We start from the raw sequence: 12095 nt of genomic DNA, 5'->3' as shown, positions 1-12095 counted from the left end.
ATTAATCAACTTAGCTTTCCTACCAAAAAATGCATTTCCCACTGATAAATTCAAGTTGCACTTATTTTTCATTGACGGTGTGTGCATTATATTTAATAAGCTGCTGTAAGTGAAAGGTCAACAAAATAGTGAATATTTTGTTCTTTTTACCCATGTCTCAGATCCTGCCTCATACGCTTGCTGTCCCCACCCCAGTGTACTCAGAATCACAGTTCCCGTACTTTCCTTTATTCACTGCGATCTCTGGTTCAAGGTTATGCTTTTTTGTTTAGAAGTCTAAAATAATTTTTTTGCAACAGTATGTGTTATCATTCCTGATTTCTGATCCTTGCCTTCTGCTGGCGGATGTGGATGTAGGCATTCAAAACTGCTCCTAAAAATAGGTACTTGCTCTTCCAAATCCACTTATTTATACCTCATATAAAAAACAAATTGGGTAATCTCAAAAGCATATTTATGATGGCGAAATACCTTTTTGTCACTTCTTATGAGTACAGTACATTAACCCCCTGGCTGCGGCTGGAATTCTGTGCCTGTGCGGCACATTCCGATCGCGGGCGTGGTCATGACGACTCCCGGCCGTCATCAGCACACGCCCACCATAACTCATGACGGACGGGAGCCGTCATCAACACAGAACGGGTTAAAGTCCATACAAGCAGTTATTCAGTTATTAAGCATAGCTGCATAATAGGTGATTCAGATGCTGGAAAAAGTGATATTATTTATGATAACGTTTACATGATATGGAAGATGCTTAGGGCCAGATGTATGACCACTGGCAAGTGCAACTCGCAAATTGCGAGCCACAATTGCCAATGTACAACAGTGTCTGAGACACTGTTTGCGATTCCCAATGGGGTCACAAATTGCATGCCTCAAGCATATTAATGAGGCTGTCGCAATTTACGACCGCATTTGGAACGGATGGCACTCCCAGGGACAGCAGACCTCCATGTCTGGGACTGCTTTTAAATAAAGCAGTTTTTGCAGTGCATTTAAAAAAAAAAATGAAACGTTTTTATTAAATTTTTTAAGGGCAGGTAGTGGTCCCTGGGACTACTGCCTGCTCTGAAAAAACGTTTGCACACCCATTCACAAAGGTTTGTGAATGGTTTACCACCCTCTTGAAGAAGGTGGTAAACTGCGAGTGTTTGCGACCGCAATTGCGGTTGCAAAACATTCAGATAGCGGGTTCAGACTCGCTATTAGGAAGGGACGACCTCGGAACGCCCCTTCCTAATAGCGAATCGCTAACCACTATTTTGCGAGTCGCTATTTGATTAGCGACTCGCAAAAAAGGGTTAGTACATGGGCCACAGATTTTTTGGATGCGCAATGGGTCTATAACCCATTTGCACATGCACAAATCCGTCGTACATCTGGCCCTAAGTCTATAGAAAGATAAATCAATATGGGCAAGCATACCACAGTGTCTCAATATTTGCAAATGATTAATAAGAAACATATGAGTTTCAAATTACCCACTTGAATATAATAATGTATATATTAACCCCTTCGACGCTGATGACGAGCTGGGCTCGTCATGGCGTAGCCTCCTCGCACGCTGATGACGAGCCCAGCTCGTCACGTATCATGCGAATGAGGAAATCTCAGCGTACGGGCGGAATTCCGCCCGCACGCATGCGGTTAATGAAGATAAATTGTAGGACATAGTGGAGAAGACTACCCTGGAACATAGACTGCTTGCAGCTCCACTGTAGACGCACACAATTTCCCAGATATACAAGACGCTGATAGCACACACTGACCTCTCCCTGGCGGCACTGAAGGAGAGATGGGAAAAGGATCTTGGAAGAGGGGAGCAGGGATGTTGATACCCCAGAGTGGTGGCCATTAGGGCTGGGTTATTCCTCGTCCAGTTCAAGATTCTCCTCAGGGCTTATTTTACGAGAACTATGTTGCTGCACATGAGCAAGATAAACAGTGACAGATGTCTGAGGGGCTGCGGTCAAGTGGGTACTCTGCTTCACACAATTTAGGATTGTCCGAAGATATGATCATACTGGCGCAAGTGGAGGAAGTGTTCACGTGGGTGGTGGAAGAAAACATTGCCCTGACCCCAGCGATGATCTCCCTGGGACTGTACTGGTGAGACAACCCTGTCAAGCTACAATTGTTGAGGTATGCTGGGTGTAGTGCCTTGAAAGTATGAGTGAGGAGTTTCAATTGTGCTAGTTTCTGAATAGGGAGCCAGTGGAGCTCCTTCAATTGGTGTTATTAGAGTGTGGTGTGGGAGTGTTAGACCTGGCATATTTTGGTGTGTTCTGACCTCCCGGTTTTGACTCTGTTTTTGCTGGTTTAGTGTCTCAGCGCACTTTCTCACTGCTGTTCAGTGTTAAAGTGCAAGTGCTCCAATTGTAAATTAGATTATGGATTGGTGTTTCCATGATTGGCATATTTGATTTACTGGTAAGTCCCTATTAAAGTGCTCTGAGAGTGCCAGGGCCTGTAAATCAAATGCTGATAGTGGGTGTTGGACCTGGAAACTCCAGATCACATAGGGTAGCCTGACACAGAGTAGGAAGGTCTAACCTAGAGGCATCAATGTTAAGCTTGCGTCTCACCCTTACAATAACTCAGCGTCCACCCACTCAAAAATAACACTACACCAGTTTTAGAAAAATACGTTCCACTTTATAAAATCTCTTCACTGTTTTTCTTTGTTCCCCTGCAGTTTTCAGGTTCTTGTTCACTAAGTGGTTTTGTACAGGGTTGCTACCATTTACACATCTACATATAACAGTATTTGTTCAACACTCTGGGTTGTAGATCAGTTTTCTTCAATTATGACATGGGATAATTTCTTAGCCTATATTGACACTCTGGAACATACATTAAGAATGTATTCACAGGTTCAACTCCGCCGTTCATGGATACCCCAATTTCAATGACTTTTCAATTATACTTTTACACTTTCAATGCAGCTATGCTCAGTTGGATTGGCTAGAGGTCACTAAAACTCCATCTCTCATTTAGTCAGTTTAACAGAAGAATGCATTTGGAACCTTCAACAACCCAGGGAAAAGCTGACTTAGCTAAGTTTCCCAATAAGTTTTCTCAACAATTGCCTGTTTTTCGCTCTTAGGCTTCTCCCTTCTCCCTTCTTAATCCCTACTCAGGTAATCGGGGTCAGTTCTGTTCAATTCTGTGTAAAATTGCCTCTGACCCTGGCCTCCCTGATCTTTGTTATGATCTTGCCAGGTTCAGCCCTAAAACGAGTCTGAAGTCTTTAGTCTATTGGCAGTCCCGCCAGCTCACTCGCACTGGCTAACCCACAGTTCCACCGAGCTCTCCTCCTCAACAAAACTCTAGGGTCCGTGGCGTAGATTCCTGATTCCACGTCCCTTACCAGTCCCCACCGCTCCCGGCTTACTTGTACTCAGGGAGGCTGGTTCCTCCAGTTCACCGATTCTTTACCAGCGCCGAAGTCCTGAGTCCTCTCCCCTCACAGGCCGAACTGCACCACCTCAAAGCCTGCAGGAGGGGGGGGGAAGGAAAGGAAGGTTGCACCCTCTGTTGCCGCGCTGGATGTGGATCTGCACGAGCGCTTCTGCGCAGTAGATTAGTGACTACCTCCTCAGTGCCGCCTTCCTCCTCAGACAGCTGTCGGGCCCTCCTCCGGATCCGCCCGCCAGTAGCTACTTCGGCCTGTCGCTCCACCCCCTCTCGGGGAGTAGTGTCTTCGTCACATCGGGACCTGCGCAGACACCGGCCATTATGCTCGAGCCCCTTCGCTTGTCCCGCGGTCACTACCTCCAATTCTCGCTCCACATCCAATACCTCAGGGAGGAGACCACAATGACGGGGCAACGTTACCGGTCACAGGAGAAAGGTGACCACGATGGGGGTATCAGGATCGGAGGGCCTTGGCTTTGCCGAAAGCTAAGAATTCCCTTTTTGTACCTGGGGCACGTTGATGAAATCTGGGGGCCCTTCAGGAGTTCCCGACCAGTTCACCAGCAGGCGTCTTCACCTCAGTGTCAGGGAATGGCTTCTAATAACTCGTGGGGGCTTTGTGTCCCAACAACCAAGTACAATTCACAAGGGGCCAGATCTATGGTTTGCGGGTCGGTGTCAGCAGTAAGGTAGCATTCCCTAGGGAAGGATATCAACCCTCTGTGAGTCCTAGCCCTCTAGCGCCACAGCCTGCACTCCCACTGTTTCTAAGGCTACCACCTCTCATCTAAAATGGCCACCCTGCTTCTGGCCTTTTATAGACTGTGTTCTGGCTACCAGAACTAACCAGAAGGTTCTGGAACCCCTCCATAGGTTCCTATGGCCACTAGTCCTGAGGTAAAGAGATTATGGCAGTTGCTGGCCACCATTTTGTGGGTCTTGTAGATTTTAGTCAGAAAGGCACCTAGGGTAAGGGAAAAACTATAGGGGCAAGGAGCACCTAACCCCTAGGTCTACACCTAAAAAAATTCTAGTGGACATAAAAATTTGAAAGGCTAGGAGGCAAAAGGGAACAAAAATAAATAAATGACAGAAGGGACCATCCAAAGGGCAGACAGGTCTAACACGCGTCCCCCCCAGCTGAAAGTGGGGAGAGCTTCCCAACCCCTTGGGAGTCCTCATCACTAAGGCGGAAATACCTAGAGAGACCGTCTGCATTGGCTTGGTCCACTCCAGGCCGATGTTCCACCCGGAAGTCCATTCCCTGTAGGGAGATAGACCATCTCAACAGCTTGGGATTCTCCCCCTTCATTTGCATCAGCCAACGAAGGGGTCGATGGTCAGTCTGAACCAGGATGTGCGAGCCAAACAGGTATGGCCGCAACTTCTTCAGAGCCCATACCACTGCAAAAGCTTCCCGCTCAATTGCACTCCACTTCTGTTCCTGGGGAAGTAGTCTCCTGGACAGGAAGACAACAGGCTGATCCAGACCCTCTTCGTTGAGTTGCGATAACACTGCCCCAATGCCATGCTCTGATGCATCTGTCTAGACAATGAACTCCTTGGAGAAATCTGGGGCCCTCAGGACCGGTGCTGCACACATTGCCTGTTTCTGACAAGCCTCCGTCCAGACTACCCGTCGAGGTTGTTTCTTGGATGTGAGCTCAGTGAGGGGCGCCACAATAGTGCCATACCCCTTCACAAAGCGACGGTAGTAACCTGTGAGGCCCAGGAAGGCTCAGACCTCAGTTTGGTTCTTGGGGGGCTCCCAGGCCATGATAGCCCCAATCTTCGCCTGGAGGGGCTGCACCGCTCCCCTACCCACCAAGTGGCCTAGGTACACAACCGACCCCTGCCCGATCTGACATTTACTGGCTTTGATTGTCAAGCCAGCTTGTTTCAGGGCCTGGAGAACAGCTTGTAAGTGACACAAATGGTCCTCCCAACTGCTGCTGAAGACAGCTATGTCATCCAGATAAGCAGCGGAGAAAGCCTCCATTCCAGAGAGGACCTGGTTCACCAGCCGCTGAAAAGTGGCAGGGGCGTTCTTGAGCCCAAAGGGCATCACACAGAACTGGTAGTGTCCCTCAGGCGTGGAGAAGGCTGACCTTTCCTTTGCTCCATCTGTAAGGGAGATCTGCCAGTACCCTGAAGTAAGGTCAAAGGTACTCAGGTATTGGGCAGCTCCCAGCCGGTCAATAAGTTCTTTCGCCCTAGGGATCGGATGTGCATCAGTCTTAGTCACTGAGTTCAGTCCCCGGTAATCCACACAGAACCTCAGTTCTGGAGTGGTGCCCGGTGGGGCAGCTTTTGGTACCAGAACCACCGGACTGGACCAGGGGCTACTAGAAGGTTCAATGACTCCTAGCTCCAGCATCTTGGTAACTTCACTGTGGATGCTGGCCTTCACCTTGTCTGACAGCCGGTAGGTCTTTGACTTCACTGGTGGGCTGTCTCCTGTGTCCACATCATGGGTACACAGGTGGGTCCTTCCCGGAACAAGGGAGAACAGCGAGGAGTACTGCTCCAAGACCTGGCGTCAGTCCTCTCGCTGCTCAGGAGTTAGGGATGGGGAGAGATTCACTCCCTCCACCGACCCATCCTTTTCCTGAGACGAAAAGAGATCAGAGAGAGGCTCGCTTTCCGCTTCCTCTGCTCCCTCAGTCACCATCATCAAGATGACCTCGGGCCTCTCATGGTGGGGTTTGAGGCGATTGGCATGCAGCACCCGTAGGGGCTGTCGAGGGTCTTAAGATCCACCAGGTAGGTGGCCTTACCCTTCTTCTCCATCACCTCAAAGGGGCCTGTCCAGCGATCCTGGAGGGCACTTAGCTCTCCAGGTTCCATCACCCACACTTTCTGGCCAGGCTCCAACTCCACAGGGTGAGCGTTGTGATCATACCACTCTTTCATCACTGCTTGGCTGGCTTCCAAGTTGTCAGAAGCTTGCTTCCACAACTTAGCCATTTGGCTCCAGAAAGCCAGCATGTAGCTCACCACATCCTGGGGAAGCTTCCTGGGAGACTTTTCCCATCCATCTTTCACCAGGCTGAGAGGTCCACACACAGGGTGCCCATACAGAAGCTCGAAGGAGCTGAAGCCCACTCACTTCTGTGGCACTTCCCTGTAGGAAAACAACAAACAGGGGAGGAGGACGTCCCATTTCCTCCGCAGGCTCTCAGGCAGACTTCTTATCATGCCTTTCAAGGTCTTGTTGAACCTTTCCACTAGACCATTGGTCTGTGGGTGATAAGGAGTGGTGAACCGGTAGGTCACTCCACACTCCTTCCACATAGCCCGCATATATGCTGACATGAAGTTGGTCCCCCTGTCGGACACAACCTCCTTGGGGAAACCCACTCGGGTAAAGATCCCCATCAGGGCCCTAGCCACTGCAGGTGCAGTAATGGTCCTCAGAGGTATTGCCTCTGGGTACCGTGTGGCGTGATCCACCAGAACCAGGATAAACCTGTGACCAGCTGTAGTTGGCGGATCCAATGGCCCCACAATGTCGATGCCCACCCTTTCAAAGGGGGTGCTAACGACAGGAAGTGGTTCCAGGGGAGCTTTCAGCTTCACCCCTGTTTTCCCACTGGCTTGGCAAGATACACATGTCCGACAGTATGTGTCGGATGCCACTTTCATCTGAGGCCAGTAAAAGTGAGGGACAAGCCGGGCAAAGGTCTTGTCCTGTCCTAAGTGTCCTGCCAAGGGAATTTCATGAGCCAGTTCTAAAAGAAAGGCTCGGTAACGTTGAGGGACAACCAAGGCCCGTGATGAACCGTGCACGGGTGCCTTTGGTTCACTGTAGAGGAGTCCATCCTCCCAGTAAATATGGTAACTCCCAGTAACGTTCCCTGCTGCCTGGGCTTCGGCCTGTCGCCTCAGTCCCTCAAGGGTAGGGCACTCCTTCTGGCCCTTACAAAACTCCTCCCTGGTAGGACCTCCTTCCACATGCCACTCAGCAGGGATAGGTAAGTTCTCCAGGGAGACAACTTCCCCCTCCACGGACTCCTGGTCCACCACTGCAGGTGACCGATCTGTCTCATGGGGCGTGGAAGCCGAAGCAGGCTTCTCCTGTCCTCAGTTCTTTCCCTTTTTGGCAGCGGGCTGGGCCATTGTTCCAGGCTCCAGCCCAGGCGAACTTCCCCTCCGGGTAGTCGCGGACCTTGTGCTAGAACAGGCCCAGTCAGGTGTACCCAGCATCTCCAAATGAGTCCAGTATTCCACCTCCTTCCACGCATTGTGCTCCATGTCATTACCCAACAGACAATCGACTGGCACGGCAGGGCTTACGGCAACTCGAAGTGAACCTGCAACCCCTTCCCACTCAAAGGGAACCTCAGCCACAGGGTAGTGGCCCAATCTGCCGTCAGCCATCGCGGCGGGGTGGAGTACATGTGGAATCACCTGCTCTGGAGACACCAGTTGACTCCTCACCATAGTCATACTGGCTCCTGTGTCTCTCAGAGCCTCCCCTCTTCGGCCATTGATGGTGACCCATTGCTCATACTTTACAGTATTTGAGGGCACCTGGATCTTAGGAACCATCTCACGATCCCCCAGGGACACTAAGGTGACACCCGCCCACTCACCCCCCTTGTCTAAGGGCAACTCCTCCCCGAGCACTACACTAGCGACTCCCGGGGCTTTTCCTCCGGTGGGAGGGGGTGGTCTCTTTGGGCACTTGACATCTCCCTTATAATGTCCAACACCACCACACTCAAAGCAATGGACAACCCTTGGCTGCTGACTTTGGCCAGGATGAGGGTTTCTGGGCGGGTTAGCCTTAGGGGTGAATCCTGTTCCCTTTCCCTGGAAACTGTTTTGGGGGCCTTTTGAGAACTCCCTCTTTTTATCTCCCCCCTCTTTCTTCTGGGGGGCGCCCTGTCCTGTCCTTTGGGAATTCCCTCCAGTCCCCTTTGAGGACACCCGGGTACTTGCCCAGATGTCCGCCTCCTCAGCAAGCTTCCGGGGGTTGGTCAGCTTGCTGTCCACCAGGTGTTGACGCAGCTCGGGAAAACATTTCTCGAGTAGGTGCTCCTTAAGAATAAGGTCGTACAACCCCTCATAGTCCCTCACCTCGCTGCCTTGTACCCAACCCTCTAATGCCTTCCTTGCGTAGTCCAGGAAATCCACCCAATTCTGTGTGCCTAGTTTGTGACTTCCCCTGAACTTCTGCCGATACTTCTCTGGGGTCAGTCCAGACTTCTTGATCAGCGCCACTTTCATGGTGGGGTAGTGGGTCTGCTCTCCCTGCTCTAGGGCCAAAAGTGTATTCCTTCCTGCAGGAGTCATGTATTTATACAAGCCACCCCCCCCCCAGTGTTTCTCCAGTATCCCATGGGCTCTTAAGGAGACCTCATAGGCGGCCAGCCACTTGGCGATGTCATCCCCTGTACTGTAGCTGGCGACTACATCCTTAGGTAGGTACGGTCTGGGTTCCCTGGTCACATCCTTAGATTCGCTGCCAACATTTGGAGAACTGGGAGTCCCTGCCTGTAGGACCTTGAGATCTAACTCTCTGAGTTTCAACTCGTGAGCCATCCTCTGCTCCTCCTTCTCCTTTTCCAACCTGGCTAACTCCCACTTCAGCTGTCTTTTCTCCCTCCGGTCAGCTAATTCAGCTTCGGTTAAGCTGCTTTCAGAGACACTGCTGCCCTCCCTTGAAAGTGTCCTAGGACCCGGTAGTAGGTTCCCCACTTCAGGTTGGAACAATCCATCTACCCCGATGACAGTGTCCCGGTCTGTCTCCTCTTCCTCCTCCTTCCCCTCTGGGTGCGCTGCCACCCATGCCCTCAAGCTGGTCTGAAGTTCCCTCTTCTTAGCACCACGCTTGAAAAACACTCCCATATTCTGACAAAATTCTCGGAGTTGAGCCACAGTATAGGTTTCTAACTCCTCCAGTGCGAATTCCATTTTTGCCAAGAGAGTTTCGGGACAGCCACTTGGAAGGAATTATTTCAGAGGGTAACTAGAAGCTTCCTCCACCCACCACCAGGAGTAAATTTGGAAAACAAAAAGACAATTAGGGATTCCGCAAGGAGAAAACTCCAGGTGTAGGCCTGTGGAGTACACTAGGTTACTATAGAGTGGACGCAAGCACAGTTCTCATCCCACCGCTGGACACCAATTATGTTGGACCTGGAAACTCCAGATCACATAGGGTAGCCTGACACAGAGTAGGAAGGTCTAACCTAGAGGCATCAATGTTAAGCATGCGTCTCACCCTTACAATAACTCAGCGTCCATCCACTCAAAAATAACACTACACCAGTTTTAGAAAAATACGTTCCACTTTATAAAATCTCTTCACTGTTTTTCTTTGTTCCCCTGCAGTTTTCAGGCTCTTGTTCACTAAGTGGTTTTGTACAGGGTTGCTACCATTTACACATCTACATATAACAGTATTTGTTCAACACTCCGGGTTGTAGATCAGTTTTCTTCAATTATGACATGGGATAATTTCTTAGCCTATATTGACACTCTGGAACATACATTAAGAATTTATTCACAGGTTCAACTCCGCCGTTCATGGATACCCCAATTTCAATGACTTTTCAATTATACTTTTACACTTTCAATGCAGCTATGCTCAGTTGGATTGGCTAGAGGTCACTAAAACTCCATCTCTCATTTAGTCAGTTTAACAGAAGAATGCATTTGGAACCTTCAACAACCCAGGGAAAAGTCGACTTAGCTAAGTTTCTCAATAGGTTTTCTCAACAATTGCCTGTTTTCGCTCTTAGGCTTCTCCCTTCTCCCTTCTTAATCCCTGCTCAGGTAATCAGGGTCAGTTCTGTCTAATTCTGTGTAAAATTGCCTCTGACCCTGGCCTCCCTGATCTTTGTTATGATCTTGCCAAGTTCAGCCCTAAAACGAGTCTGAAGTCTTTAGTCTATTGGCAGTCCCGCCAGCTCACTCGCACTGGCTAACCCACAGTTCCACCGAGCTCTCCTCCTCTACTAGACTCTAGGGTCCGTGGCGTAGATTCCTGATTCCACGTCCCTTACCAGTCCCCACCGCTCCCGGCTTACTTGTACTCAGGGAGGCTGGTTCCTCCAGTTCACCGATTCTTTACCAGCGCCGAAGTCCTGAGTCCTCTCCCCTCACAGGCCGAACTGCACCACCTCAAAGCCTGCAGGAGGGGGGGGGGGGAAGGAAGGTCGCACCCTCTGTTGCCGTGCTGGATGTGGATCTGCACGAGCGCTTCTGCGCAGTAGATTAGTGACTTCCTCCTCAGTGCCACCTTCCTCCTCAGACAGCTGTCGGGCCCTCCTCCGGATCCGCCCGCCAGTAGCTACTTCGGCCTGTCGCTCCGCCCCCTCTCGGGGAGTAGTGTCTTCCTCACCTCGGGACCTGCGCAGACACGGGCCACTATGCTCGAGCCCCTTCGCTTGTCCCGCAGTCACTACCTCCAATTCTCGCTCCACATCCAATACCTCAGGGAGAAGCCCACAATGACGGGGCAACGTTACCGGTCACAGGAGAAAGGTGAGCACGATGGGGGTATCAGGATCGGAGGGCCTTGACTTTGCCGAAAGCTAAGAATTCCCTTTTTGCACCTGGTGCACGTTGATGAAATCTGGGGCCCTTCAGGAGTTCACGTCCAGTTCACCAGCAGGCGTCTTCACCTCAGTGTCAGGGAATGGCTTTTAATAACTCGTGGGGGCTTTGTGTCCCAACAACCGAGTACAATTCACAAGGGGCCAGATGTATGGTTTGCGGGTCGGTGTCAGCAGTAAGGTAGCATTCCCTAGGGAAGGATATCAACCCTCTGTGAGTCCTAGCCCTCTAGCGCCACAGCCTGCACTCCCACTGTTTCTAAGGCTACCACCTCTCATCTAAAATAGCCGCCCTGGTTCTGGCCTTTTATAGACTGTGTTCTGGCTACCAGAACTAACCAGAAGGTTCTGGAACCCCTCCATAGGTCCCTATGGCTACTAGTCCTGAGGTAAAGAGATTATGGCAGTTGCTGGCCACCATTTTGTGGGTCTTGTAGATTTTAGTCACAAAGGCACCTAGGGTAAGGGAAAAACTATAGGGGCAAGGAGCACCTAACCCCTAGGTCTACACCTAAAAAAAATTCTAGTGGACATAACAATTTGAAAGGCTAGGAGGCAAAAGGGAACACAAATAAATACATTACAGAAAGGACCATCCAAAGGGCAGACAGGTCTAACAGTGGGCCTGCAGCACTGATTGTGCCACCCACACGAGCAGCCTTTCAAAGGGTCCTCAGACCTGCCACAGCACTGTCTGTGTGCAGCTTTTACTGCCATGTCGACTTGGCAAGTGCAACCACTTGCCAAGCCCTAACCTTCCCTATTTGTACATGAGAGCCACCCCTAAGGTAGTGCCAAGGTACTCCTATGGACTGGGTGCAGTGTATTTGAAAGGTAGGACATGCACTGGTGTGCGTGACATGTCGTGATAGTGAAATACAGTATATTTCGTTTATCTCTGCTGAAAGGCTATCTATCCCATTAGATAGAATGGGAAATACTCTGTAACATTTTGTGAGTATATCTTCCTATTGGGACAAGAAAGCGAAATGAAGTTTAGTATGCCTGAACTCAGAATGTAGAAATGCATCTTTTAGTAAAGATGATTTTTATAATCTGTGTTTGAAAATACCACTTTTAGAAAGAAGGTATTTTCTTGCTTAGCCATCC

At 50.1% G+C, this 12095-nt stretch overlaps 1 protein-coding gene across 2 annotated transcripts in view; it reads left to right on the top strand.

Annotated features, from left to right (window-relative positions):
- Positions 1 to 12095, top strand: part of TRMT2B (tRNA methyltransferase 2B) — a 191308-nt gene that overhangs the window by 136180 nt on the left and 43033 nt on the right. The window lies entirely within an intron of this gene.

Source organism: Lissotriton helveticus, chromosome 4_1 (genome assembly GCF_964261635.1).
Source record: "Lissotriton helveticus chromosome 4_1, aLisHel1.1, whole genome shotgun sequence".
Classification (NCBI taxonomy): domain Eukaryota; kingdom Metazoa; phylum Chordata; class Amphibia; order Caudata; family Salamandridae; genus Lissotriton; species Lissotriton helveticus.
Note: the sequence above shows the minus strand (reverse complement) of the source record. Positions and strands in the feature narration are given on the sequence as shown.